The sequence below is a fragment of the Eucalyptus grandis genome, chromosome 2, assembly GCF_016545825.1.
Source record: "Eucalyptus grandis isolate ANBG69807.140 chromosome 2, ASM1654582v1, whole genome shotgun sequence".
Lineage (NCBI taxonomy): Eukaryota > Viridiplantae > Streptophyta > Magnoliopsida > Myrtales > Myrtaceae > Eucalyptus > Eucalyptus grandis.
Genome location: NC_052613.1, coordinates 56,406,745 through 56,433,612, shown reverse-complemented (window position 1 = coordinate 56,433,612; position 26,868 = coordinate 56,406,745). Strand labels below are relative to the sequence as shown.

The 26,868-nt window shown below is 39.6% G+C and overlaps 1 long non-coding RNA gene across 4 annotated transcripts; it reads left to right on the top strand.

The window, feature by feature from the left end:
• Window positions 1-9,173: 9,173 nt before the first annotated feature.
• Window positions 9,174-13,157, top strand: LOC104428739. 4 transcript variants are annotated; one of them, XR_722181.3, is made up of 4 exons: window positions 9,174-9,788; window positions 9,978-10,103; window positions 10,251-11,657; window positions 11,801-12,668. It is a non-coding gene; the product is annotated as an uncharacterized LOC104428739 (long non-coding RNA). The 4 variants fall into 4 exon arrangements; XR_005548743.1 differs by adding an exon at window positions 12,795-13,157 and having other exon boundaries at window positions 9,175-9,788; window positions 9,978-11,657; window positions 11,801-12,114; XR_005548742.1 differs by having other exon boundaries at window positions 9,175-9,788; window positions 9,978-10,818.
• The last annotated feature ends 13,711 nt before the right edge of the window (window positions 13,158-26,868 follow it).

Sequence of the window (26,868 nt, the reverse complement as noted above, 5' to 3'; positions counted from 1 at the left end):
AGAAAGGAAGGGACAAGGGAATTATTACTTCTTTCACCATCGGCTGATCGGGAAGGACCAGTAGTCACTATTTGTCTTCTAATTACTTTGAGCTAGAAACATATATCAACTACTTCAAGACTGAACAGAAAACACTTCTAAAATTTTTGACTTAATAAATCCAGATTATTATCCTCCTCCTTAATTCAGTAAATCGAATATTTTGCATGCTATGAAGATCCATTGTATATTAAAGGACATTAATTTCGAACCAATTATGGGAAAAAGAAGTGATAGATTATCAACCCTTGTGAGATAATGGCATAGCCAATAGCTGAGGAAATATAGAAATCTAGAACCCGTATTTGGCGAAGTACTTTAAAAACTTATTCCTCTTTGACTTAGCATAACCTATTTGAAATGACAATAACACTTACATGCATAAACAAGATGAATTTTCTGGTAAGTGATTAGAAGGTCCTCGAAGAATAGTACAAACTTTTTTTCCCCATAAATCACATAATGGATAGAGATGTGCGAAGGCAGAATGAGAATGTTCTATATTTCCTTCTTTTCTAATTTTGTCTCGGGCCATACGTTGGAACCCATGGTTATGTACCTGAATCACTTCCTATCGCTTAATCTTCATTTTAAAAACATTTCCTTCCTTAAGTTCATGGCCTTCTCAACAGAGCTAAACAAAGCAGAATAGAAGATCGTGTTAAAGCTTAAATTTTGACATACAGGTCTACCCTTTTACATTTAGTTGGTGCAACCATTGAGCAAAGTGCACAGGCCTTGTGCTCTAAACATTGTCTCCACACATACTTCTACATACGATCATTACACAAATGAAATAATGTTAAAATTTACTAACCTGGTAACATAAACTTTTACCACGCCCAGTGGGCAAGAGAATGAAGGAATCTTGCTTGGCTACAAAAGCTTTACAAGCCTGATGCTACATCGGTTGAAATGCCCTGTTTCCGAATATTACAACAGTTGTCAATTCTATGTCATCCAAGGCTTGCAATTCCTCATAACTCAGAGTTTCTTGTTTGCATGTCGAAATTCGAGAGAAATGTCTTTTATTTGAAAATGATGATATCGAACCTTGAGCGACAGTGCTCTTACAGTCCTTTAACACAAATAAGCCTCTTTAGCACCATAAAAAGTTTCTGACATGGAGTGATGGAAAAAGAAAATTGTGCACAGGAGATCCCTAGCCTTCATTTTGCAAAACACTCCTATCAAAGACGCTGGATGCTAGTTTCACAATTGGATGATGTACTATACTCTCATAATATTTGAAAAATATAGGTATTTTACATCATCCTAAATAGAAATCAACTGTCTTATTTGACCAAACGATTATAATATAAGTCAATTTAGATCTTAGTGACTGTGGAAGTAACTGGCAAAAGTTAGGAGTGTCTATGAAATTTGATCGGATGAGAACCCTCATAAGCAATTTACCAAATGTTTTTTACAGGTACCCTGCACAAGGTCCTGTTGTGAGCAGATTACAAGCAAACTCGAAATTTTCAAGGAAATACATTTTAAGAGCAAAGAACGGTGACACGCTAATTTAAGGGGTTGGGCAGTTTCATCTACGTCAACAGGAGGAGTTTTTTACGATGACCAAAAGTGAATTACAATAAGAAATAAATCAGTTTCTCACAAACCAAAACTCCAATTGCAAGAGTCAATCAAAAACAAATGAGACGAGTGGAAAGCGTTTCCCAGGAGTTTTCTGAGAAGGACCTCTAATCTCTCCCGATCAAAAACCAAGACAATATGTTCTCAATTCTTCTCGTTTTCCCTGTTGACCCAATATACCTCAGCAACAAAAATATATAAAAACATGGTTGCAGAATCATTGTTAAAAGAATAAAAAGTTGCACCGAGATCTGCCTACTTTTTGTTAACCTCCTAAACAACTGGACCATTGTGGCAAGACTCCAGGGATTTGCCCGATAACTATTGTGGCTTCTTCAGGCGTCCACAGTTGCTTCACCAAACGGCCAACCCTATACAATACTCAGACATTCTTCAAGCTGCATATTTGGTCCAAGTAATTACATGGGCCAATCCCAAGCCAAATCTAGGTCCATGAATCAAAAACTCAAGCAACATACTTAACAACTATCAACCAAATTAGTTTTGGGCATGGGAAGACACATGCCAAGCCACCCTGCTTTTCTTTCTTTTTCTTAATCCCTTCAAACTGGTGAGGACAGAAAGGAGTGAGACAACTTCATAGTTTTCAGAAGCATATCATGGATTCTAAAGATCGTCGGCCAAAAGTTGAGTGGATAAAGGGCTCGGAGTCTTGCTTTGATCAAGAATATAGCATGTGGGTTTCTGCCCATTTTATTGCCAAATATATCATCTTCGTCTTCACTGTCAGTAGAGGAATCTACCTCAAGAAAAGTTAGGTTTTTCTCAGGTTGTGGAGAAATCTTCTATAATATTGACGTCATGTATAACATTGCATTCACCATCATTACGGATATCTTGGCCAAACATATCAGTCAAAACTCCACAAGCCTCTGATTCCACAGCTTGCAAATCATCCCAATCCTTAGAATTTTGCATGGTTTCAGGAAGTTCTGCTAGGAAGTCATTGCCCCATTGCTCAACAGTGATAAACTCTCGACCTTCGTCACCTTAAGAAAACCAAAAGAAGAAAGAAATGATTTTGCAAGTTCCATGGCAAACAAGAGATCAAATAAACACAATCCACAATACGTAATTTGCACTTAGTTCAGTGAGACACCATATTTATATGTAGGCAAGACACCATATGTAAATTTGCAGTCAGTTCAGAAATAAGTCAGACATTTCGCTAGTCAATAAGATTGCTCCGCAAATCCCACAGAGAAATAGGGACGAGATCAATGAACTAGATTTAACCAGCTCTGGTCCATTCACATCCAAAAGGCAGACCATTCCACAGCCATCGTCAAAATGACGACTAACCCCAATAAATCTCCGTATTCAGGACTGCACAATCAATCGATTCACGAATCATCCACGCAACACAACAATCGTCAGAATACCTACACAACCTCCGCAACGCTAATCAGCATAAAAAAATGGGCGACGAAATAACGATTCGAGTTACCGTAGAGGGAAACGAGACGGTCCCAAGCACTTGCTGGCGGACTGCTCGTCGAAGCCGAACTCAAGAGCCAAGCTCAGCAACCCCGAGCTTTCTCTACCTCTTCCAAGCCCCGATCCTCCATGGAGTCTCAACCTGTTCGAACGATTCAATCGATCGATCGATGATGCACGAGCCGCAGTCGAATCGAGACGATCGCTAATCTCTCTAGAGACCGCGCGCTTCGAAGTGCTCTTTTCAAAAGACGTTCCCAACGATGGCGGGATTGGTGCTGTTTTCCGCTCCCTCTCTTTATATTTACGCTGGAGAATGGGAGAGAATGGAGCCTTATTTTTTCGATTTTTTTTTTTTTTGAAATTTCATCTTTCGCCCCTGAAGTTTGTCTAAGCTCTATTTTGCACCCCGGGCTTCATTTGACACGCTTGGGCTTGAATCATCGTTAACCTCGGCAGATGGGATTATGTGTGAAGGTTACTTTGGAAACGGAAGACTTGCATATCATATGAAAGTTACAGACGTATCTGTTGCTATGCGTCAGTGAAAGACAACATTGACAAAGTAATACTGTTTCTTAATTTACATTTTTTTCCTTTCTATATATGAAATATAAATATTACAGTGAAATGATTTTCAAAACTTTAGGAAAAATAGCATTTCCAAATACTACTTTACTGTTTGGCAAAAATAATAATAAAAAAAAGCTACTTCATTATGGGCAAAACCTCCTAACGGGGATGGAAATTTCACAAGTGAAAACTCTCTTTTATGGGATTAGTCTTACATTCAACGTGGACCGTTGGATGGAAAGGGAAAAAACATGATCTGTCGAGTCTATTTTGCAAAATCAATTTTCTATCATCACTTCAATGCATGAAAGGAAAGTCATGGATGTGATCAAATTATCATTTGATAAAGAAAAGTTATGATGAGGAAGGAAATTTACCAAGACAAAGATCTCAAGACTTTACGAAGTGCAAAATTGAATGATTTGTCATCTTTAACGGTTTCTTTCGTGACGTGACTGACTTGTTAATGGCTTTTTTTATCAGATTTATTAATGTTTGATGCCAAGGGGTTCAGAAGAATTTGTATTTTGTTGGTTCCTTAATTGTGGTTTATGTTGTTGCATTGCTTACCAAAGTTAGCATTCCCCGCCAGATATTCAGGCTCTACATCATCAATCTGGAGCATCGAATGATTTTCAGGAATTGGAAGGAAAAAGAAATTCCTAAAAGACAATATGATATGGATCCTGCAATGGAGGACAAGATTTGTGATCTCTATGACCTTTTTGTTGATGTACATATTTCCTTTGCATTTTTATACTGCCTTTTCTAGTTGAAACATGCTTTAGAAAGCTACTTTTAAACATGATTGTCTATTTGATTTCATGCTTTCGGGGTCTTGATGAGGACACCTGGTCGACAAGTCAGAAAATTATATGCTGAGGTACCACTAGCCCCAAAAACTAAAAATTACTATCTGTATGGCTGTTTAGCTGTTATAGACATGTTGCAATCTTGTTTTGACAGTTCATCTTTGTGAAGCGTTCACAAAACCATCATGATGGTGTATATTGCCATAGTTTGCAGGATATAATAGTTGGATGTGAGATCAACTGCATTTACAGTGCTGATATATAATATATTTTATGTTCACAGTTGCAAGTATGTTCATATAGTGGTCAAACATGGTGATGGTTTTCCTAATGTGGGTTTCACATGCAGTGTTAGTTTATGATTTATTTATGCAATTATATGAAATTATGCAAGCACTAAACCCGCATTTCCCCTTGTTCTGAAATAATAACTGATGCAAAGAGTGGAGAGTGCAACCTACTTTTTGAAATGGCTGCAGTTGTCAACTTTGGGCCGCTACGAAGTCGTTTCGAGTAAACGTTTTGATGATAATCGTGATAGCATGCATATGAAATGTGGAGAACCCACTGAATTGGTTGGCTTGACTTGTTATTTTATATGATCTCTATTTATTTATCACACTTTGATCTCCGTCCTTGTCTGAACCTTGGGATTACTGGGATTTAAAACAACTAGGGGGTATTCTCGAGAAGGAAAAGATACAGGAGGAATTGAGGTTGCGAGGCGTGTGGGCACCGGCATCTTAAAATAAGAAACATTTTCATGGAGTTTGTCATCTCTGCATCGCAAACAGTTTTATATGATCTCTATTTGTTTATCACCTCGGTTGGTTTTTACCTGCATCCACTGGTTCTAAGACTTTTGTCAGTGTAAAGTCTTCACTTTTTGGAGGCTAGGTACAGCTTGCAGAGCTGTGGCCAAATGGTTTTATGGACAACCATGGCGCCACGTGTATTAAGCCAGCAATTTGTAGGGCCATGGTATTAAGAGAGGGCCGAAGAGAGGCGAAGGACACTTTACAACAGACACGAGGTATGGTTAATTTCTACATTCTTCCACCAACTTTTTTTTCCATGAACTGAAAGAGAATATGTAGTGCTTGGTGAAAGGGGAGAACGCCAATATTTTTTGTGTTCTACCTGGCCGTTACATGACTTAACATAGTTTTCCTTCAAAGTGATTATAATATTGTCTTTACTTATCCACCTATTGCTTTGACTTTTTTTTTGGGTAATTGCTATGTAATATGGCTCTTATGTTTCTTCATGTGGACGGAGGAAATGGTGATTCCCGATTCGCAAAGAAATAAAGTGGTTGTCTGCTTTATAAAATAGATTAGACATTGATAGTATAATTAATGTATGTGCCTTGAGTGGTGTAATTTATGAATTTGGAGACCTCATAGTGGTAGAAGTATCTGCAGTTTCGCTTTTCATGAGAATGTAGAGTAGCATCTTTCTTCTTTACTCCTATATGTGAATTTTCTTCCAAGTGCGACGCGTTAGCAGATATATGCGACTAAATGGTAGCTTATGCCATTCGTATCATCTGTTTATAGGAGGATCAAGAGAAAATGAGGTGGACAAAGATGTTGGCGCCTAAAATAGAGGAGTCAGTTCCAGTTGAGGGTCTTTCAGTTGCTCAGCCACAAACCCCGCCAGAGAGATTTTCTATTGATTTAGGCATTCATGGTTCAACTTCTGCTAGCAGACCTATTCACAGCCCAATAGCAGAAACTGCTAGGGTTCCTAAATTTGTTTATGCAAAAAGCTTTCAATCTTGCCATATTGACATGATACTGGGACCAGAATCCTAGCTGTTTCATCTCTCCAATATGAGCATATTTGAGGTTGTATGCCATAATTACATGTGGAGTCCGAAATTGCACAATTATGTCACAAATCCAACATGAGATCTCATAATTAGTGACTTCCAGTCATCTTTAAACTAAAATTTGTTTAAAGATACTGTTTTATATTTCCATTTCTCGGTCAACGGAGAAAGGATAACAATAGAATCAATAACAACAATCATTGAAAATAAATGCTTTAATAGACATCATAAAAGCATTATCGTCTCACATATAACTATAATATCCAGAAATACAAACTATATAACTCCCACTAACAAAAGAAATCAAAAGATTCTAAAACACCCATATTCTTTACATGTTTAAATAAAATGGGTCGTAAGCCTTTGTTAGAGGATCAGCCAACATGGACTCGGTTCGATATTTTCAATTACAACATCTCCATTTTTTACCAAGTCATAACAGTATAATATTTGATCTCCATGTGTTTGGACGCATTACTAATCTTGTCATGCTTGGAATAAAACACAGCTGCGGTGTTGTCACGGTAGATCACCATAGGTCAAAATCTTCCTCTCATGCGATATAGGCTTTCAAGACAAAGGAAAGGATGGAAAAGAAAAGCTCACTCGTGTTGCATAAAAGTAACCGTAATCAATCATCATCATCATCCGGTACTAAAAGAATCCTGATAAACTACTAGGGTGTGGGAGATTAGGGTTTTGCCTCTTCTGTTCCCCATGGTGGTCGACGCTCGCTCAATGCTTGACGGAGACGATGAACTGCTATGTCTGTTCTGCATTTTCAGAGTGAAGGGTGGTGAAAGTGTTTTTCAAAGAGCGACGGAGAGAGAGAGAGAGAGAGAGAGAGAGAGAGAGAGAGAGGATTTGAGGAGGAAGACCAAAGGTGCGAGTCTTATGAATTTTCGGTAGGATGGGAATTGAGGCGAGGGGATGGCGAGTTTTGACCTCACAAGTTCGGCCAGGCGCATTTTCCGCACGCTCCTCCGCCACGGGGGCAGCTGCAATTTATTGATCTTTTTGGTAGTCAAACTCTCTGCATAAATTTTTTGACCAAAAAAAAAAATAAAAGAAGACTTTGCATCAATTCTATTGATCCGGTCTTATAAATTATAATTTACTCGTACTTCTTTCTCGACGATAATCCAATTTCAGAAAAATCTCCGAAAATAACCCTCTATGTCATAAACCGAATAAAACATAAGTCAAAATCCTAATAAGTGGCCAAAGCATTTGTATTACTTCTTTTTATACAACGCATCTAATCCATCTCGAGAGATTCGTTCTCGTTTTTTTGCAAAAATTGAGGTTTCTCCACTATTCAGAAATAATTTTATTGCCAATAAGTGAAAATGGAAAAAAGAGAAGGGTACCCAGATATACATGGCTTCAATTTGATAGACTTTCCCTTTTCAAGATCTCTTTCATTTAATTAGCAAAAGAAAAGAAAAGAAAAGAAAATTTTGTCCTGCACAAATCGGGATTTGCCTTGTTAGAAATATTCGATTTGGCCTTTAACCATATTCGAGAAGAAGAAAAAAGAAAAGGAAAAAAAGAAAAGATGAAAAGTTCAAAAACGGAGGATGGAAGAGCGAAACGACGTTCCCCTCTGCCAAGAACTGCCGAGGTCGAGCGGTTCGTGCTGCGTCGTCGTTTTTTCCTTTAAACTCCAAGCGCTGAAGCTGGCGGATCTAGGCGTTGGAGGGGGGCTCACATGGAAACCGGAAGCCTTCGAATCTCCCTCTGTCTCTGCACCTGCGAGTCACGTGCCACAGACGAGAAATGTGGGGGATGGATCGTGGGTCGGGCGAGGAAAGAGGCCATTTGCCCGTGGCAATCGGTGCTGCGAAAACGGTGCTGAGTCCGGATCCGATCCGGGTGTGTTTTTGTCTTTTTATCCTTCTTGAATATCTAAACCTGTCAAAAGTAGATCGTTTAATAAATGACAAGATATTAAATGGATTTACGACCCGACCCATCTCGTTTTTGGGTGTAAATTTTTCTAGATTTGGGTTAAATAAAAAAATGTTTTAGCATCACGGGACAATGTCAGATATGAGTCACTTATATACATATTGTATATAAATTGATTAAAACGGATTAAAATGAGTTTATTTAGGCTGAACTATTTTCGATACATACCAAAACCAAGCTGAAACACCCTTTTGATGGGTATATGAAGATCTATCTCCAAATGGCAAAATAAGTTCACTACCATTCAATCTTTATCGCTCGTGGTCCCAGGTTTGAATCTCCCAACATTTGCACCTCTTTGTTTTCACCAAGACATCATTTTGTTGCTCTCTTTTTACCAAAAAAAAAAAAAAAAATCTATAAAAAGATTTATCGCCAAGAAGCTCCAATTTTTGGTTGCTCTTGAAACATGATAAAAAGTGTTATCCATGATCCAATGTAATTTTTAAGCACTTATGGGTCCACAATAAAAACTTCATGTGAAGTTTTGATTTAGACATGTGACTAACCTCTTAGAGAAAATTAACAAAATAATCCTTAACGGATGTCGATTCGATCATAAACTTTATAATTTAGTCAATTTAGTTCTAAAATTATTGACAATTCGTTAATGTAATTCTTCTGACTAATTTTAATTGAAAATTACTGACGTAAATATTGATCATTTGTTGTGACGTAACCAATATTGGCATGGACAACTTTTTACAATTTTTAAAAGAATCTTTTTGAATTCTTTGCTTTTATTCTTTTCTTTTACTTTCTTTTCATGGCTTGTGTCGCCTGGCGCGGGCATAGTGTGTAACTTTTTCAAAGTTGGAGAGCAGTCGTGCAACGGTGTGGAAGTTGCGGGGGTTTTTGAGAAATTATCCACAAAATTAATGGCACAAAAAAGGGGAATTAAAAAGGAAAATCCGAAAAGAGCGCAAGAAAAACCCCATTCCCGCGCTTTCTCATACCCTAATCCATCCCAATTTGGGGAAGAATTCAGAAAAAGCTCACTCCACTCAATTTTTCCCCAAGTCGCTCCTCCTTCATCCTCTTCCAACTTCCGATTCCCTTCGCGCTTCATCGTTGCTCTCTCTCTCTCTCTCTCTCTCTCTCTCTCTCTCTCTCTCTCTCACGCACATGCATTTGGATTTCGCAGAAATCCTTAGCAACGAGACCGATCATCTGTTGAGGAAGTCGCTGCCGGAGAAGGAAGATAGGAAATGACGAAGACGAAGCCATTTCAGGGGGGCGACCGTGTTCGTGCCGAGGAACTTGAGTGCCTCCCGAGCTGTTCGACGCGCTCAAGCTGAACGGAGCTGAGGCCTTCCTCCGCCGCGACCCTTCCAGGAGTGGGCCCCGCGATTTTCACGCTGTTTCTTCTCCCCGATCACGTGAGTACGTTGGGATTGGGCGGCGCTAACGGCTTTTGGGTTCATTTTGAGAATTGGGTTTGAGGTTGTTTTACGTCTTGAGAAGTTCGAGGATCTTCAGGCGAAAGGGTTGTGAGCTAGTCGGTAAAGATCTTGTTCTCGTCCTAGTCTTATCTTCTGGTTTTTCCTCGAGGCTGCTAAATGCTAAACCAGGACTTGTAGTTGAGAAATGAAAGCGGAGGCATTGGGGTCAATGTGCTGGTCAAGCAAGTCGAGAGGAGTTCTTCTGCCTGGGAAAAAAATGTTGACTTTTGATGGGGATATTTCTTGCAGGTCCGCAGTGTGTGGTGGTTTCGTGCACGAAAGAATGGAGACCTCTACCTCAAAAAGGGTATACTTGTTTGTCTTGCGATGGATGGTGTCGAAGTCCTTGCATCTGGATTTGAGATGGATGAGGAGGTATGCCTGTTCCTAGATAAGCCTGGCCTTGTATGATTTTTTAGCATGTAATCTTTGTCGTAACTTGTCACTCAAATTCAGTGTGGCGCGTCACTTATCCTTATCCATGTATCCTTCTATGTGACCGCTTGAATCTTTTGCCTGCAGACATGCTTTTGTCTGAACAAATATGGTGGCAGCTTGTCATCTCTCTTATTGTTTCACCATTTACGTGAATCTGCTGGCTGAGATTGAGAAATTGGTTAGTTCAACGGGGGGAGTTCTAAGACCAAAACTTCAGCAATGTTAGCTTCGTAATTGCAAAGAATATTTTGGCTGCAAAATGCAAGGTTTAAGTCTTGGAGTTAATAATTTGAATTTAGTTTAAGAGTTGCGAATTTGTTGTATCTTGTTAAGGTTAAATCACTTTAAATGAGATTCATTATGCTTTTTCACTAAGTATGGGAAGTATTGTGGGTAGTACTCTCATTGAGTTGGCTGAACTAAAGAAGAGTTTCCTCCATATTTTTTTGAATATTCCGTGTGCAAAGTCTTTTATGAATTTCATCTTGAAAGATAAATTGTATTTATCAATTAATGTTGTCATCATGCAGTGGGCTTTAAATGTTCTGAAGAAACCTGTTGTCGCCATTAATTGGTTATACCAATGTTGTGTTGTGCACCGTGTTGTACCTCAGGAGTCTTACAGAGTTCTTCCATTTTCTGGATCGACAATGTATGTGTCACAGGAATTCCTGCACATACTGATTATTTGATATAGCTGCTGCTGTTGGTTGTCCTCCAGTTCTTCAATTTTGATGTCCTTCATTATCTTAGATGCACAGAAGGAGATTCAGAAGCATATCACACAAAATGGTGGGAAATATTCTGCAGAATTGACCAGGAAGTGCACTCATTTAATTGCAGAAATAACTTTTTCTTCTTCAAGATTAAATTCCAGTGATTTGCTTGCATATTTTCCCTTTGATATCAGATCGCCGTTTGAAAATGCACATATCTTTATCTTGTCTTCGCATATGAAAACACCTTTAAGAGTTTGAAAAGAAAAATCTGTATCATTTCAAGGTTTAGTGACGATTATAGTTTGAAATAGGAAATAGCTATACTTGATTTAATCCTGGTTTTTGGTATTATCCTTTTACTTGGGAATTTGATTACTCATATGAGAAACAGTGAAACTTCCCGGCATGAGAATATCATTGACTTTGACTTCTAAATCAGTCCTGAAGAATTGTGTTCTGTGGTTCAAGGAAACAAGGTGTTAAAGAACCTACAATTTGAACTGCCAATTGTTAAAAGATCCTCAGCCAGTTCTCGCTTTTCCAGTGTGAGTTAGGACTGCCTGTTGGTTGCTCAAAGCACATTGCTCAGCAATGTTATTACCATTGAATCTTTCTATTGGCCTCATATATGATGCTCTGTAGCACTGTGAGTCCCACTACGATGCCCTTGACTGGCTGTAAGCTCCAGAAGATAAATACAAGGTTGCTAAAAGATGGGGTCACATTCATATTTTGAATCACAAATGGTTTGATCAATTAACTTCTGGGAAAGGTGATATTTCAGTTACTAAAATACCTTGTTGCTGTCAACTGTAGGAACATTTATGTTCTTTTTGAGCCATCTTGTTGTCTGCCTATAATTTTGAGTTCTTTTGCCGACTAGCATCTCTTAATGAGGAGTCCTATCCTGTTCAGGGTAGTTCCATGTCTTCAGTGAAAACTGCAAGTAGTCAGCAAAATCAGTAGAGGGTTATTAGAAGTTCACAGTCTCTCCCCTCTTCAATGGTTGGAGATCAGGACTTCCATTCCATTTCAGCTACTGACCATGCCAATCCAGATTTAGAAACTACTCTCTCACAGAATGTGTCTTCAATGTTTGTGGATCCCCATTTCCTTGCAAAAGAGGATAATAGTGAAGTGGCAGCTGTGCAATCCAATGGTGAAGTGAATCATGATGGTTGGGTTGCTGAAGACTGAAAATGAAGACAATGACCTGTATTTGTCAGAATGTAAGTTAACATCATCAAATGCTCGATTTCCCCAAGAGTGTTCCTAAAAGAAGTGATTTGCAACTACCATTCAAAGTTGGCTTGAAGATACAAAACTTGGTGATCTGATTTTGAAGGCAGTGGAGCCTTAAATAGTTCTGCTTGACACATATGATGACTGACTAAAGAGTATATCATCGTACACTGCTTTCTCTCATTTCATTATGATTGTCTGTGCTCTTCATGTGAACAATGGGAAGGCTGAAATGTTAGTATTGCCGAATAGGACAGTAGTTGCTGATTCACATGACATTTGGCTGTCTTTCACATATGATTAGTGGCTGAAGGCTGCGATCCTTTAAATGGCTTTGTCAGCTTGCAACTCTCCAATTTGAGGATACCACGCACTTCATGACATGGGTGGCCAATTTTGCCGAATGAAATGATTGTGTTTACATGTTAAAAGATGACATATGACTATAGTTAATTTGTGTTAAAGACAATCTTTCAGCTCTTCCCGCTAATGGCATGCATATAGTTTCCAGGATGGTATATGCTTGTAAGTAATAAACAGTTTCATATGGTTTTCTTCTGGATCTCTTTCCTGCATTTGCTGCTGACCTTGCAATCTTTTGGCTGGTGAAGGTAAAGGATCTTTTTTATCTTCATGTGTTGATCCTTTGCTTTTGTTTATTGTGCAGCAGAACCCAGGATTTTTAAACTCGTTTTGAAGTCTTATATTTGTTGGTACGGGTGTCACTGAATTTATTCCTTTTTGTTCTTTTGTGTTTTGGGCCACTGATGTCTTATCTCAGTCAACGGATGAAAGAGGGAAGGGTCAAAGAGCCAATAGTACTCCATTTATCCTAGTATTGCTCCGGAAGACACTTGACAAAGCACCAACATACCTTTGATTTATGTAGTTTCTATCCAATAAAAGCCGATAAAATCAGATTTTTCCAGATCAGTCTAACGGTCCGTTATATGTTAAGCTGGAAAATGACAAGTTTGATCCTCAGCAGAAAGTCAAAAATCTTGTTAGTTTTTCATGTTACTCTTTTTAATAGCACTCTCGTAATATTGTTCACCTGGATCAATAAAAATAATTGGACTAATGTGGACTCAATAAACTCACGATAAGCGAAGCAAGCATGAGAGAAGAAAACGCAGGGAATGAATAAAGATTAAAATATTACAAACTTTATTATAATATTGATGCATATTCTAAGCAACCGATAGCTTTGACAAATCAATTTCTATCCTCTTCAAACCCTTCGCAAGGCTAGTAATTGAATGCATGGCATATTCTCGTGTTCACATTCATGCATCATGACCTATGTTAGGCCACTCAAGAAGGTATAGTTATAGAGCAATAACCATTGCAAAGTATTGATAAATAAGAGTTATTTAGAGTCAATAGACAAAATGAAAAGTTCAGTGTATGTCAAATTTACAACAACATCAAGATTTCTTACAATATCTATTGAAAATTATGAAAACCTTACATCGAGTCTCACTAGAAAACACAAGTTGCCGCACTACCATTCAAAAACTTCAAATTATGATTAGTATTGTCTGTTGTGCCACTCATAAATTAATTCTATACAATATTTCATGATAAAGACTGGTCTTTTATCCCGCCGTAAACATAACCCAAGTGATTGTAACTACAATCTCCCGTAGAGATAGGTAAACGCGATTACCTCACATTCATACACCTTCGAGGAAATTCAGGGGAAGAACTAGAAGCACTCCAATGTTGAACGTTGACCAGAGTCTTTTATTTATTTATTTAGATTTTGGAGTAGGTTTTGTCCGCGTTTGCCTTATCCCTTTCTTTGGTTAAAAGAGAAGAGCTGGAAATTGCACTGAAGCAAGCAAGATGTTGGAAGACTTGCTTTCCCTCGCCTCACGCTACGAAGTATGATTAGCCAACAATCATGATTAGGAAGTTGTGTGCTTTCCACATAATAACCAATCGAGGTTGATTTAAATATGAGTATTCATCACCTCCTTCGTTACCTTCTTATAAATATAATTTAAGCAAGCCACAAATTAAAAATATGGAATGAAATGTATCAAGCTGCTCTGATTACATCATAATTGTATTTTAAAAAAATTTATTGCGAATTTTGCAATTCAATCCATTATTAAGTCGTAGTATGGGTTAAAATCAAAAACCATTCGTTAGAACCGCTTGCAATTTTTTTTTACGCAAATCTTCTTCGGTTCCACACTCAACCACCAAATCCAATGACCTAACAAAACAGCGGAAGTCTAATTTTCACATGTACAAAAACCAAAGATATTTGCAATCCATTTTACTTGCTATAAACCAATGTAAAAAGTCTGCTTTGAATTTCCTTCTCCTAGTTTTAAACATTGGAGCTGTTTGACATTAAGGGTGTGTTTGTCTTGCGAAAAATGATTTAGGCAAATAATTCCATAAAAATCGCTAACAATAATGAACGAATGAGAGATGCTTTTATTATTCACGAAAATGTTTGGATCTAAAGTTTTATTGATAATGAATATATTTTTCATTGATTAATTATATCAAGTGATATAAGCGATCATTTTTATGATACAAGCACCTCGCCATTTGCATGAAAAGTACATTTGAGAGTGATGTGCTTTTCGGATACCATGCTCTTCATGACTGGGGTGGCAAATTTTGCCGAATGAAATCGTTGTTTTTACATGTTAAAAAGATGACTTATGACTATAGTTATTTTGTATTGAAGACAATCTTTGAGCTCTTCCTATTAAATGGCACACATATTGTTTCCATGATGGTATATGCTTGTAAATAATAAATGGTTTCGTGTGGTTTTCTTCTGGATTTCTTTCCTTTCCTGCATTTGCTGTTGATCTTGCAATCTTTTGGCTGGTGGACGTAAACAATATTCTTTGTTCTCTTCATGCGTTGATCCTTTGCTTTTGTTTATTGCGCAGCAGGACCCAAGTTTTTTTTAACCTCGTTTGGAAGTCTTAAATTTGGTGATACTAAGATGATGGGTGTCAATGAATTTATTCCTTTATGTTCTTTTCCATTTTGGACCACTGATGTCTCATCTCAGTCAACTAATGAAAGAGGGAAGAGTCAAATATCCATTGGTATTCCATTTATCCTACTATTGTTGTGGAAGACACTTATAGAGTACCAAGATACATTTGATTCCTGTGGTTTATGACCAATAAAAGCCGGCAAAATCGGATTTTTCAGATCAGTTTAACGGTCGATCATCTGTTAAGCCAGAAAACAAGTATGTTCCTCAGCAAAAGGCAAAAATCTTACTAGTTTTACATGTTACTCCTTTTAATAGCATTCTCATGATACAAAGCAATTATTTTGTAAATCTAATATATGTGCTGAATTGTATCTGGACTAAAGAACAATGTTGGATCGAATGTAAATCTCAAAAAAGAAAAATCACGATCAGCATAAGCAAAGAAAGTGGGGGTGAGGTAAATGGATTTTATGAATTTAAATAAAGATGAAAATTTGACAAATTTTATAAGGTAGCTACACTTTGCTAATTCTAAATATCCAATAGCTTTCACATGTCAATTTCAACTCTCCTCAAACACTTGATGACAGACTAGCATGAGGATAATATGTATGGTATATTCTCGAGTTCTCATGGACTGTGAGTTGTATTGGCTCGCTCTTGTTAATTTAAAAGGAAAAAAAGAGTATAATTATAGAACAATAACATTACCACATATGCTGTTAGATCAATATGAGTTATTTAGAGTCAATAGCCAAATTGAAGAGCTTGATGTATAACAAATATACATAGCATTATCAACATCTAGATTTCATTAAAACACCTAAAAGAAACTGTGCAAACCCATGCAAAGCCCCATCGTAAAACACAAATTTTAGTACATTATTATATTATGATTGATTTTTCAGCCTCATCATTTATAAATTAAGCTTATACAATATTTTCATGATAAATAATGGTCTCTCGTTTCACAATGCAACTAAGCAAGCAACATAGTGGAAGACTTTGACTTACTTTTACTCGTGAGAATCTTTTTCCATCTTTTCTTTTGAGTAAGTCTTGTCAGCTTTTACCTGATCTCTTTCCTGGCAACTAAGCAAGCAAGAAGGTGGAAGATTTTGACTTACTTTTCCTTGCTAGTCCTTTTTTTTATCCCTTTCTTTTGAATAAGTCCTGTCGACTTTTGCCTTATTACTTCTTCTTTTTTTTTGCAACTAAGCAAACAAGATGGTGGAAGATTTTGACTTGCTTTCCCTTGCCATAGAATTTTGTGAAAGGTTATTAACTCAGTTTCGTAGAAAAATTAATATAGAATTTTTGGAAAAGTCTTTTTTTCATCATAAAGATTTCTTTTGCAAAATGTAGATATTGGCACGAGCATGCTGTGTATGGAGAAATATGTCATTAACCCAAGTTGGCGTCGCGCTTGGCTATTGCAACATATTTGTTCTTTAGTTATGAGTCCTCAATGATGGCGCACCACGAGTTGGGCTCGACATCAGATCTAGTCAAACTCCGTCGCAATGTCTAGCTGGATGCATGCTAGAATTACTAAAATGTGATGCTAGATCTAGTCACGCATTATTGTAGCTTTGAGCAAGAAACCTCTATTTACGAGTTGGGCCATGACGAGAGAGAGATATATGGACAAAGATGGGGGCTAACTTGTGGAGGGCGTCGTTGGTTTTGGTCAGGGGAGTGACCGTACGATTGTGACATTAATTGGCAATGGTGGGGGGAGGGGTGGTGTGGTGTGACATCTAGATTTTCGGGTTCTAATTTTTATTTGGATAAATGGGGCCGTTTTCATTTAGTTGAAGCCGGGGATTGTGAAATTGGGATGCGGGTGGGCTACATTGGTAAGGAAAAATACCAATTGGAATGATGAGATGTTAAATGAAATTATGTGAGTCAATTTAAATTGAATCAAGAGGGATTAAGGTCTAATTGGGAAGAAAACTTAGCAAAATTCGTATACCACCTCTACCCCATACTTTGGCCTACCTTAAAGCTTCTAGAAGGGGCATTTTTGGCAAGGAAAAGAGAGTGGAAGACAGCTGGATTGGTGGGGCCAAGAGAGAGAGAGAGAGAGAGAGAGAGAGAGAGAGAGAGAGAGAGAGGAAGAGAAAACCGGTTTCCCTCTCTCCTCCGTCGGGCATCTCCATCTTCTTCCCCTTTCTTTGGGGTTTCTTCTTCAGCAACAACCGAAGAAGCCAAAGCAACAGCAGCAGCTCCACCTGTTGCCACCTCTTGCCACCGTCGCCGCTGTCTTGCTGCCTGCGCGCAGCTTTGCCCTCTCTCTTCCTCCTCCGCTTGGTCTGTTTGAAGGCAGCAAAAGCAGAAATAGAAGCAGCAACCAGCATCGGTTGAAGGAATTGCAGTCACGTCGAAGCTACCGGACCGCCGTCTGCTCCGCTCACGCCCTCCGCCTCTCCCTCATCCCCTTCAGCCGCCATCGACGCTTCTTTCTCCTTCTCTGTTCTGTGCAAAGATCAATAGAAGCAGAGGCAGTGACCAGCGTCACCTGAAGGGCCATAGCCACATCGGACCGCCGCCTACTCGACCGCACGTCGCCGTTCTGCCGTCCACCACCATCACCGAGCTGCTGTCCCGTGCTCCGCCTGCCTCGGCCTCCCCCTCGCTCTGCCCTCTGTTCTAGCGATCGTTTCAAATCTGGTGGAGCTCCGCCGGAGCCGTTCAGCCCACCTTCGGCCACTGTGTGCCGCTGCCTCGACTCACCGGAGTTCCCTCGCCCTCCTCCAGCCCTATCCAGCTCGAATCAGCGCCGGAACCACCTCAACCAGCCATGTATAGAGAGTTCGAAAATGGGTATGGCAGCGGACGTTTGGTCCGTTTTGGCCGTCTTCCCGAGCCTGGATGTTCGGCCCGCTTTGAGGAAAGTCGATCCTTGCGTCGAGTCCGTCGTTTTGAGTGAGTTTTTCCCACTAATGCATTCTTAGTTTGCTAATTACACTTAAATGTTGATTAGTGTTAGTTAAGTGTAATTAGGTTGTTAGATTATAATGAATTAGCGATTATTAGTTAATTTCATTGTATATTAGTTAGGTGGTTAGTGTACTTAGATAGAGAATTGTTTATAGTATTTGTTGGATGCTTCATGGGATTTTTCCCAACCCTTATTGGCTGTTAATTAGGCAATTCGGGCCTAAATGGTATTTTTAGGAATTAAATATTAATTTTCGAAATTAATTATTTAATTATTTATTTTCTGAAAATTCAACCTGGGATGGCCGGTGATTGAGATTTTATGCTAATGATCGTGGCGTAGTCCGTTTATTTAATTGAGCTTTATATTGTCCTAAATTGAATTTATTGCATTTATTCATTTAATTTTCGAAATTAATTATTTAATTATTTATTTTCCGGAAATTCAACCGGGATGGCCGGTGACCGAAATCTCATGCTGATTGTCGTGGAGTAGTCCGATTATTTACTTGAGCTTTAATTCGTGTTGAATTGATTTAGCGGTGCATTTTGAAGTTATGTTCTTAAATAATGCAATTTTGGCTATGTGATTGGGGATTGGTCGAGTATCGGTTGTTAGTGTCGAAAGTGAGTTGGTAAATCACTTGGATAATACACGTGGCTCGATGAATTGGAGTGTCACTTGGGAATGGCACGTGGCTGGGCGATAGAGTATGGCATCTAGAAAAGGTCGGGTGGGACCATAAAGCTACTAGATCTTGAGAGGGTCGGGTGGGACCATAAAACCACTAGATCTTGAGAGGGTCAGGTGGAACCGTAAAGCCACTAAATCTTGGAAAGGTCGGGTGGGACCATAAAACCACTGAATCTTGGAAAAGGTCGAGTGGGACCATAAAGCTACTAAATCTAAGAGAATTGCTTGGTGGGGCCGTGATTACCACATATAAATGAATTGTGCCCTAAAGACCATAATTTATATTTAGAAATTGAGCTGGAATAATTGAAATGACCGTGATTGGTCTTGTTGGTACGTAATCGATTAGGTCGATTGATCGTTGCCTTGATTTAATGTTGTGGATTGAATGATTAAATGGAGATGACCGTGAGTGGTCTTCTTGGTGTGTAATCGACTAGGTCGATTAGATCAATGCTTCGATCTATGATGTGATTGCTTTGGTGCCTATTTGATCTGTGCTAATATGCAGGTGGAATTTGAGGCTAAGGTAATGTGACATCCAAATTTTCGGGTTCTAATTTCGACTGGATAAATAGGGCTATTTTCGTTCAGTTGAAGCTAGGGATTGTGAAATTGGGATACGAGTGGGCTACATTGGTAAGGAAAAATACCAATTGGAATGATGAAGCATTGAATAAATTAATGGGGGTCAATTTGATTCAATTCAAGAGGAATCAAGGCTCAATTGGAATGAAAACTTAGCAAAATTCGTATGCCACCTCTACCCCCACACTTTGGCCTACCTAAATGCTTCTAGAAGGGGTATAATTGTCAAGAAATGGTGAGTGGAAGATGACATCATATTAGGTTATGGTGGGCCAAGTTGAGATGACCTAAGAGAGAGAGTGTGAGAGGAAGAGGGGAAATTGAATTCTTCTTCCTCCCCTCTCCCCTCCGTCGACCGAACGCATCCCCCATCTTCTTCTTTTTCTTCAAAACTCCATGGGAGCCGAAGACCAGCGAAGACTGAGCTGCAATCGCCGCCTCTTGCCGCCGTCGTTGTCGCGCACCCGCAAGCCACCGGAGCTGCCGCGCCGCTGCCGTCGCTGCTTCGCCCCACCCGCGCGCACCTCCGCTTCTCTCCTCTGTCCTCTTTTTGCTGTTCGGTGCCCTTGTCGTGTGAAGATCGAGCAAGCCGCGGCAAAGTTCGCCGCCGCATGATAAGCAACCGGAGCTGAAGTCGTCGTCGAGCGCCGCCCGCACGTCTCCGCCTTCAACCGCGTCGTCCCTGGCTTGGCCAACGTCTAGAGCTGCTGTCCAGCTCTTGCCGCCTCTGTTCGGTCCTGTTCGGCCATCTACGGCCGCCGCCCGACCACCTCCGACCACCGTCGACCTCGCCGGAGCTCCGCCTCGCCCTCAGCCGCCCTTGGCCGCCTCAACTAGCCCCGGATCCGCCCTCCTTCGCCTCCAACCAGCAGTGCACAGAGAGTGGAGAAATGGGTATGGCAGCGGACGTTTGGCCCGTTTTGGCCGCCTTTCCGAGCTCGGATGCTCGGCCCGCTTTGAGGAAAGTCGACCCTCGCGTCAAGCTCGTCGTTTTGAGTGAGTTTTACTCACTAATGCCTTCTTAGTTTTCTAATTGCACTTAAAGGTTGATTAGTGTTAATTAAGTGTAATTAGGTTGTTAGATTAGAACTGATTAGTGATTATTAGTTAATTGATTTGCATATTAGTTGTGTGATTAGTGTAATTAGATAGAGAATTGCCTATAGTATTTATTGGATGCTTCTTGGGATTTTTCCCGTACCTTATCGGGTGTTAATTAAGCAAATCGGGCCTAGGTGGAAATTTTAGGAATTAAATATTAATTTTCGAAATTAATTATTTAATTATTTATTTCCGGAAATTCAACCAGGATGGTCGGTGACCAGGATTTTATGCTGATGGTGGTGGCGCAGACCGTTTATTTAATTGAGCTTCATATTGTGCTAAACTGGAATTATTGTGTTTATTTATTTATTTTTCGGAATTAATTAATTATTTATTTATTTTCCGAAAATTTAACTTGGTTGGCCAGTGACCAGAATATTATGCTGATGACCGTGGTGAAGTCCGTTTATTTAATCGGGTTTTATTTTGAGCTAAATTGAATTTTTAATATTTATTAATTAATTATTTTTCGGAAATTAATGCTAAGGTGATCGACGACCAGAATTTCGTGCTGATTGTCGTGGCGCAGTCCGTTTATTTATTTGAGCTCTACGTTGTATGAAATTAAATAAATTGTGATGTTTTAGGGATTTACCCTAAATTGATTGAAATTGAGTGATATTGAATTATTGATTGTTAGATGGCCGAGTATGGCTAGTCATCATTTGTACTGCTTTGATGAGTTGGAAAGTGGAGAAAGTGGTGAGAGCTAACTTAGAATTTTATTGGCTGAGACCAATCAAGTACGAACTATGGACAGGCGTGGTTCGGTGATAAAGTACATCACTGTGCGAAAACGGCGCCTTAAAGAACGCACGTAGACTGTCTATGACTTAGGGTAGGCGTGGTTTGGTGATTAAGGATATCACTGTGCGAAAACGGCGTCTTAAAGAACGCACGTAGACTACCTATGAATCATGATAGGCGTGGTTCGGTAATGAAAGACATCACTGTGCGAAAACGGCGCCTTAAAAAATGCACGTAGACTGTCAGTGATTTGTGACCTGTGATGGGCGTGGTTCGGTGATGAGGAATATCACTGTGCGAAAACGGCGCCTTAAAGAACGCACGTAGACCGTCTGTTACTTATGTCACCCTGGCGAAAACGACGCCCGAGAGCATTGATGGAGCTCTGTGACTAAGTGTATTATTAGAGGTTATGTGGGATGGAGTGAATGACCTAGAAATGATTCGACTGACTTGTAATCGACTAAGTCGATTGATCGATGATTCGATCTGAGTGTGACTTAATGCGATTGATCATTGCCTTGATTTGATATTGCAAATTGATTGATTGAATGGAAATGACCGTGAGTGGTCTTGTTGGCGTGTAATCGATTAAGTCGATTAGATCGATGCTTCGATCTGTGATGTGATTGTTTGGTGCCTATTTGATCTGTGCTAATATGCAGGTGGAATCTGAGGCCAAGGTAAGTCCTCTAACTCACGTTGTGCATAGGCAGCCCTAATGTGTATTAGTTTACTAATCGGGTCTTAGGGGGTAGAACTTGCTGAGACGTTGTCTCAATGGTTATTGAATAATCATTTCATGACTTGGATGAGGAGCCTAAGGAGCATGAATATGATGAGGAGATCCCTGTTGAGGAACCTGAAGAGGAGTACGTGGAGGAGGACCTCGAGGATAACCCCGAGTGCGACCCGGATGAGGATTGAGATCCCGTCCTGTCTTGTTAAACCTTGTGTGCATGTGAATAGATGTTAGACCTGAAGTGTATATATGTACATAAGGATGTGGTTTTCAGGTTCAGGTTTCTAGTCCTACTTGTATATCCCATTACTTTATTGTTTGGGGATTTTTATGACTGCTTCCGCATGTGCTATTAAAAAGGACAGGGTCGGCGATATGTAGTCATGGGGATATCGCATAATAAAATCGACCAAGCTTGAAGGATGGTCACGTGACTGAGAGTCGGTGTGTGACATCCCATTTTTGTGGTATCAGAGTAATGGTTAGGTATTGGAGTGATAAGGTGCGATGACCTATGGGATAGCAGTAGGAAAGGCCTTTAAATTCGTGACCGGTGCATGTCTTTGATAGCTGATTGGTAGAATTGTTTGTTGGGTGTGAATTGCATGCTTTTAATTATTGTGGATTCAGAAGGCAGAGTGTTGACTCTAGCCAGCTTGAGCGTAAGAGTGCCACCGCAGGTTGGTATTGGTGTATCAGCGTTGATTGATCCTAAGTTCGATAAAATCGTTCTGATGCAATTGTTCCTTGGGATCTAGATGAATCGGTATGATCAAAATGAAGTTGTTGTTGTTGCTACCTTTGTTGAGGTCCAACCTGGAAGGATACTCAGAGAATAGAATTCGATATTTGAGTCCAGATTCAGCGAAGCAGATTGGGAATTCGGTTAGGGTAAAAGACTGATGTTGAGGGAAGAGTATTTTGTTCCACTCAATAAGAATGGTTGAATAGTCAGGTCAGCATTCAGACAAATGGAACACGTTGTTCTATGGAAGACGATATGGATCAGTCTCGTGTATTCTGAGGCCAGGAAATTGTGGTAAGCGTCGCTAGTACGGATAATGATTTATGGGTTGTCCGCATTAGTAAATGGAATCTCGAAAATGGTTACTATTGTCACTGTCGATAAGATAGTTCAGAAAAAGTGCACCATAGAAAGCATTGTGGAATTTCTGGGATAGGTCTCTAGTACAAGAAATAGTGCATCCTAACACTTGACGAGAGGTAGAAGACTCACCAGATGGGTGTCGAAATTGTGGAAGAAAACATGGATGAATTCAATGTCCAGGTATGGTGAGAAGAACAGAAATGGAACCGACGTGGCATTAGATAGAGGAAGAATGTTTTGGGGAAAATTCTATCAGAGTATCGTAGTACAGTTTTGATGAAGTTTGGGGAACTTCTGTTTATTGAAATAAGTGGAAGAAAGGGGAATCACTAGTAATAGTCATGCTTGACTAGTTGTTGAGGTGTAACTTCGACACTACATGAGTATAATGGGCTCATGGAACATCTTGTAGTAATAGATCATGGTTGTGGAGCAATTTAACTTAGTCCAGGAGCACATGAAAGTGTTGAGTTTATTGGGAGTCGAAATGAATCTTCGATTTCTTTAATCTCGTCGATTGAAGACAACCCACTTGTTTGATGGAGATTGTTGAGGTTACTTGGTGATGGTTATCGTTAAGACAGATTGGAGAATTTGAGATAGAAGACATCTCAGTGGTCTGAGAATTTCTAGATGTGTTGTCATAAGAAATGTCAGATCGTTGCCATAGAAAGAGATAGAAATTACGATCGAGTTAGCACCAGCATAAAGCCACTCTCGAAGGCTTCTTACCAGTTATTGTTCTTTGAATTGATAGAACCAAAGGTACGGATGTGAAGATTGATGAATGAGGAATTCATGCATATTAGTGCATCGCTTTAAGGAACATCAGTTTTGTGGAAAGAGAAATGAAAATGGTTCATTTCAATCATGCATCAACCATTGTCAACTTAATTGGGTGACTTGTTATAAAAAGTGTTGATGTCTTCAAGGATCGACTTGAGGACAGGTTATCGTCAGTTGAGAACCAGGAAGGAGGTTATACTGAAGACAACACTTCGCTTTTGATTTAGCCCTTGTGAGAATAATGTAAAGCCATTTGATATAACGAACGCTCCAGCCATTGTCATAGACTTGACAAACCGAGTATTCAAAGAATATCTAGATCAATGGTGATCGTGTGGTGTAGTGACATTCTAGGGTATTCATTAAGTGATGAGGATCACGGGAGCCCTTAAGAATGGTCATGTGATTACAAGTTAAGAAATCTTCATGGACCCAGCCAAGATCGAATCAGTTGTTAATGGACCGAGACCGACATCAATATCAGAGATCAGAAGCCGTGGGGATTGGGCAGATTACTACGAAGGTTTGTGAAAGAATTTTCAGCATCAGTACCATCGTGGGCTTGACCTCTTAAGAAAGAAGAGAAATTCATCAGCATAGACAAGTACGAGGATAGTTTCCAAAGCTTAAGTAAGAACTTACTATTGTACTTGTGCTAAACTTTTCATTTGGCTCGGAAAGCACAGAATCTTTAGTGATGTGTCTTGCGAGAGGGCAGGTATGCATTGATACAACATGAGAAGATTGTTGCATCATCGTTCCTTCGGTTGAGACCCAATAAGTGGAATACGAAGCGGTGTCGTGAACCAGAATTTTGGTAGAACTATAATAGTGATATCGGGTATCACCTTGGAGGAATGAAACGAGTCATTAAGGTGTTGAGCCGAGAGTCTTCAATGGTGCATAGACTGGCTAAAGTATAGACTTTACTTGAAAAGGGTTTGAAATTTGGCTTTCAAATGTGAGGTAGGCTACCTTTCGAATTTTATAGCCGCCCTCAAAATTGAGCCATATATTCAAGTTAGAATCGGTGCCAAATTGATAGATAGAGGTGTTCAGAAGATCTTATGAGAGGATACTGGTAAGAAAGAATTTGACTTTAAGATTTCTGAGAATGGAAAGTTCGGGTTCCATGAGTGATTGAATACACTTGAAAGTGTAGCACTCAGGGAAAAGATCTTGTCAGAAGTTCACTATAGTATTGCAGTTTTGACCAGATGGTGCAAGTAAATCAGAATCGGCATCAACTAGATTAGTAGACTGATATGAAGATAGATACCGCTAAGTAGGTTGCAAGTGTCAGAAGTGTCAGTAAGTGGAAGTTCCGTAATGCAAACCCGGAAGATCTTACCATCACTCGAGAGTCCTAAGTGGGAATTGAAATATATCACAATGGAACATTGTGATAGGCTTACTAAGGATTCACGGGATTATTGACACCATTTGAGAATAGTGGTTGATCGACAGATGGAGTTAGTCCACTTTGGTACAGTACGAATATATCTTGTTTTGAGTGTGTAACATCCAGATGTCGGGCTCTGATTTCGATTAGATAAATTGGGCATTTCATCGACGCGATTATAGTGTTTTTCTCTGAGTTGGCCACTCATGAGATAACTAGACTAGCTGGGTGAGTTATTAAGGACCTTAAGGCAAATAGCCTTGAGAATTCGACCATGGATTGACTTCTCGACCGTGCTCATCTTTAGAGATCATTGCGGCACAGTATAAAACCGATTTGAAATCAAAGATAGATCGGTTCGATTGAGATGAATGGATCGTGGGTGACTCCACTAAATTGGAAAATTTTCATCGACCGGCACTAATTTGATGTTTCTATCGTTTTGGTACCATGTGTCCGTATTTGAATCCTTGAGATTTTCACGACAATCGAGAGTCCCCAATGGGTCGAGTGGGTTCATTGTGGCTCGAAGAAAATCGACCACGGGTCATTTGTCCTCAAAAGCTCTGAACACTATCCAGTAGCCTAGGTCATACTAAGAGCGTGTCGGAGTGAAATTAACCGTCAATCTAAGTTCGATTTCAGATATTGAAGATTCTATCTTGTCACAGAGTGGGTATACCGAAGTGTGTGTGCATCAGATAATTCGCCAGCATGGAGTTCCGGGGATGAATTATATTTCAAATCTAAATCAGAGATTATAAATTTGGCAAAGTTTCAGAGGGTTCTTTACTAAGCAATGTATAGCAGAGGGTACATAATTTCAGTGGTGAAAAGAAAGTGAAGAAAGATTACAAGCCAAAGTCAGCTCAGTAATCAGTGTTTGCAGTTGTCAGATCAGTGTCAGAGTAAAGACTGCTCAGAACTGTCAGAAATTTTGAATCGTTGAGGTTTGAAGGTTTATTAGGGAGTCGAGAAAAATAGATCAGATGTGGATGATAGAGTGTCTTATGTGAGAAGGTCAGTTCAGTTGTTGGTTAAGAAAGAGCAGAGTTTGTGTACTACGATGATCTCCTTAGTCAAAACGGTCGAACAACACCGCGAGACCGAATGATTAACATGGAATAGTGAGACTCAATGAAACGACAATACCCCCACTTTTTGTATAAGGATTGGTAAAAGTTTAAATTTCGAGGACGGAATTTTTATAAGAGGGGAAAAGTTGTGACATCCAGATTTTCGGGTTCTAATTTCGACTGGATAAATAGGGCTGTTTTCGTTCAGTTGAAGCTAGGGATTGTGAAATTGGGATACAAGTGGGCTACATTGGTAAGGAAAAATACCAATTGGAATGATGAAGCATTGAATAAATTAATGGGGGTCAATTTGATTCAATTCAAGAGGAATTAGGGCTCAATTGGAATGAAAACTTAGCAAAATTCGTATGCCACCTCTACCCCCACACTTTGGCCTACCTAAATGCTTCTAGAAGGGGTATAATTGTCAAGAAATGGTGAGTGGAAGATGACATCATATTAGGTCATGGTGGCCCATGTGTGATGACCTAAGAGAGAGAGTGTGTGAGAGGAAGAGGAGAAATTGAATTTTTCTTCCTCCCCTCTCCCCTCCGTCGACCGAACGCATCCC